The sequence below is a fragment of the Myotis brandtii genome, unplaced genomic scaffold, assembly GCF_000412655.1.
Source record: "Myotis brandtii unplaced genomic scaffold, ASM41265v1 scaffold300, whole genome shotgun sequence".
Lineage (NCBI taxonomy): Eukaryota > Metazoa > Chordata > Mammalia > Chiroptera > Vespertilionidae > Myotis > Myotis brandtii.
The window spans coordinates 3,785,353-3,789,787 of NW_005361459.1; the positions used below are offsets into that span (position 1 = coordinate 3,785,353).

The following is a 4,435-nucleotide window of genomic DNA, read 5'->3' on the forward strand; positions in this document are numbered from 1 at the left end:
AGGGTGACCAGGCTGGCAGGGGAGGGCAGTTGGGGGTGGGGCGGACCAGACCTGCAGGGGAGGGCAGTTAGGGGCAACCAGGTCAGCTGGGGAGGGCAGTTGGGGGCAATCGGGCCAGCAGGAGAGCAGTTAGGCATCAATCAGGCTGGCAGGGGAGTGGTTAGGAGGTGATCAGGTAGGCAGGCAGTTGAGCGGTTGGGAGCCAGCAGTCCCAGATTGTGGGAGGGATGTCCGACTGCAGAGATGAGGCAACCTACCTGACCAGTATTGCCCAGGGTTCCCTCCTCTCACCCTGCCCATCACAGCCTCATCTCTTTAGAGGCACATATTGGGCCTGGCCTGAACATGGCATGTGATTATCCTCACTGCCCCCCTGCCAGTCTTGCCCACCCTTAGTGAGGCTTCCTCACCTTTGGCACAAGCAAACATGATTGAAATTGGAAAAAAGCTAGATGGGGTGATGTTACCATGATGATATGGCTACATTGGTGTAAATACAGCCTGGTGGGGAAGAAAAAAGTTATTTGTGGGGGTTTTTTGTTTGTTTGTTTTTAAATATATTTTATTGATTTTTTTACAGAGAGGAAGGGAGAGGGATAGAGAGTTAGAAACATCGATCAGCTGCCTCCTGCACACCTCCCACTGGGGATGTGCTGGCATCAATGTACATGCCCTTGACCGGAATCGAACCTGGGACCCCTCATTCCGCAGGCCGGCACTCTATCCACTGAGCCAAACTTGTTAGGGCAAGTTATTTGTTTTATTCCTCATAGTTAAACACTGAAAAAGGCTGAGATGCAATGTGACAAATTCTCCTCCATCTTCAACTCCACTAAACCTAAGACATTTATTAGAACTGAATTTTAAAATTTTTTAAAAATCTCTTCCATTCTAGAGGGAAAATATTGTGTGTCGCTGGTGCACTCTGCAATAATGGCTAAAATTAATCTGTTGAAGGTCTGTGCAATTCAAAATGCAATAGACAGGAGCTCTGGCTACTCCTAGGCTTTGCAGCCTTTGGCTTCAGAATGAAGACTGCAGGCTGGAAGGTGATGATACAGCATAAAACCCAAGGGCCACCTTTTGTCAGATCCACTGTCAAAACTTTTATCTACAATGTCCTGTGGATATCAACTTTTAGGGAAATGTTATGTTTTAAAAATCAACTCTCCCAAGTTTAGCTATAAATCCTATGGTAATTAAAGATGAAAAAAATTTCTTTTTCATTGATCTCATTTGTCTAATAAATGCCTTAGGGACTGATAGCTCAATCAATGCTTCCAATCTCCTGAAATGAAAATATCTTTCTTTCATGAGCTAGATAAAAATGATTTAAGTAGGTGGAATAATTTGGCTATCTTAGTATTATTAACTGAATGGCATTATCATCAATGTTTGTTCCCTCCTGTGTTATTTATTTCAAGAACAACCTGGGATTGCTGCAAAAAATAATTTTATTTCAGTAAAGATTATGTTTATAGAGGCTGCTCCCATTTACCCTTTGAATAATAGTGTAAATGTGAGGCCAGTGGCTTTCCTCAACTGAAAAGTAGATTTGATCTTCTTCAAATCAGAGCATTCATAGTACATTTAGAGCATTCTTACATAATATAATCACACAAATTATAATTACAGAAGAAACATAGAAAATGTCTTGGTGGTTTAATAAGAATAGTTTTGTTGGCATTTTTCACTTGTTGTTTATTATATAAACATTTGTTAAACTATCATTATGTACTAGACTCAATGCCAGAAAGATGAATAGCACAGAGGCCTGGAGTTCGTGCATTTTATAGATGGAGAAGTAGACACAAATAAATAATGCTGATATACATAATGTGTGCAAATGCTATAGATGAGATAGATAACTGGACCCTAAGTGTGTAGGAACTGGGGATGGGGGGAACCTAGATGACGTATATTCTAAAGCAGCACTGCCCCATATGATAGCCACTGGCATCATGTAGCTATTGAGTACTAAAAATTTTCATGTTTTTTTCATTTTAATTAATTTGAGTAGCCAAATGTAGCCAGTGGCTACCATAGTGGATAGCATCATTCTAAAACAATAGTTCTCAAGACTTTAGCCTGCATCAGAACCACCTAAAGACTTTCTGAGTTCTGAGTCAATAGATCTGAGGTAGGGCCTAAGAATTTGCATCTTTACAAGCCCAGGTGACTCTCATGCTGCTTGTCCATGGATCTCACTCTGAGAAGCACTGATCTCTAAGGAATCGTGTCCTTGGCAGTCACCATAGGGCTAACACTCGTCCTTTGCCATGTAGACTTACTATGAAGTGGGCTCCAGAGCCTGCACTTCTATGGCCCCTTTGGAGACTTAGTAGGGTCTTCAGCAATGTGTTCACACAAGTCATCATTTGTAAAATTGGAAAACCCAAGATTGGTTAAGACCACCATCTGACAAACTCTCCATCATACTCCCTCCCCTATTGGCTGATGTGGAGACGCTAATGGCATTTTGAGAATGGTGCTAAGGGGAGATTAATTGATTTCCTTTTAGCTGCCTAGTGGGTATATTTTTGTGGTTTCCAGTTACATGCATGTGTAGAACTACTGCAGCTGGTTTTTATGTAAGAATTGCATCAAGACTGCTCCTATCAACTACTCTGTTGACCTGCTGGCACTGAGGTGAAGGTTATTTCTTTACAGACTCTCCATACCACCAAACAGAAGTATGTGGATTGCAGGGGAGAAACAAGGTTTGAAATGGAATCTGTGGGATGTTTTCAGTCATTAAACATTTATAATTGTAAGTGGGAGATTCAGTTCCTTATAGACACCTATTGAAAATGGAAATTCGTTCTTACAGAAATGTGCTTGATTCAGCTAATACAATATAAACAAACCATTTTCTCTTCTGTTGTTGTTGTTGGTTGTTTTTGTGTGTGTGTGTTTTTTTTAAAGAGACAGATATTTTGAGAAAGCTGTTTTCCCTAAAACTGTTTTACTTGCAATTTGGCAAGAGGTTTTGGAATGTATAGTTTAAAAAGTGAAAAATTACAGTTTTTTGTAATTTATTTTGATATTTAGATATTTGTTTTGATCATCATTAAATTTATTGAATCAGCTAAAAATAAATGGAATCTAAAACAAAATTCATAGAGATGAGCAGTGTAATTAGTAGAAATTATTCTGATATTGAGAAGTAAGTAGTAGAAATTTTTGTCTTTATATTAAACTTAAAGTTGTAACTCATTATGTTGAATGAAAGTAAAGAGTAGGCTCTTTGGGTTGTTTGATATTCCAATTAATGAAGAGAAGTAAGTCCTATAGCAAAATGGGAAAACATTGAACTCTTATTGATTTGTCACAAACCACTAGTAACAACAAAAACCTAAAACTCATAAGAAGCCATGAAATGAAGGCCTGGTGACAGGATGGTTTATAAGTGTTTCTAACTCAAACTCTTTCTAGAAATGAGTATGCCAAAAAAGTTGAAAAGTCCTCAGTGCCAGTTATTGTAAGGAAAAAACTCAGTTGATATTTTCCCAAATTTGACAATAATCTTAAAATTTTACCAGAAACAAATTGGGAAACTAATCATTTTTTATAAACTATCAATAATTTAAAACAACAACAACTTTAATCAATGATGCTAGAAGAGGCCCATTGATCCACTGTCCCACTATCTGGCTTCTGAGGACTCACAACCTGTGGACCCACTACCCCACTACCCACAAATCTGCCAGCTCTCATGTGTACAAACTGGTTCTGCCAGCGCCACCTCTATGAAGACAGTGATTCAACAGCTCCAGCTAGAGGCCGGACTCAACTGTGTGAAGATTTCCCAGGCACCTGCAGATTGGAAACAATTTTGTCTGCAGAATGCTCAATATGACCCCCTGCTGATGTGAGTACCTTCAAGTACGAATCCCTTTGGACCCCACAAAGGCTGTTCTTTTTTGTAGTGAAATGAATCTTTGAAGGTGTTCTAAACCACTTTTCATGAACTGGTGAATATTCAAAGAGAGCTATATTTGAAGCCTGTACAAAAAGCTTGCCCTATAACATGTGCCATACTACAGAAACTTCTGCTTTTGTCAGTCCTTAACATCTTCCACTCTAAATTTCATGAATTTCTATTTCACAAAGATGATTATTTTATATACACTATCAACAGCATACAAATGAAATACTAGGTATAAACAACAACAAAAATAATGCTAGAAGAAAGACGAAATTATCTTCCTAAAATTGTCATCTGAAGAGAGTGAAGTAAAAAAAACATCAAAAAACAAAACGCTAGGTAAAACAGTAGTTAGAGAGGATAACCAGAGAATTAACTAATTGAAATGTTATTTTTATAGATTTTGTAATGCTTGTGGTGTCAGCATTTTAAACTTAATGATTTAAAATTGAATGATATATTATTTATCTTATCATTTGAAATATTAATTTGTGTTTACAAATTATT

At 38.1% G+C, this 4,435-nt stretch overlaps 1 pseudogene; it reads left to right on the plus strand.

Annotated features, from left to right (window-relative positions):
- Positions 1-3,929, plus strand: part of LOC102257617 — a 31,074-nt pseudogene extending 27,145 nt beyond the window's left edge.
- The last annotated feature ends 506 nt before the right edge of the window (positions 3,930-4,435 follow it).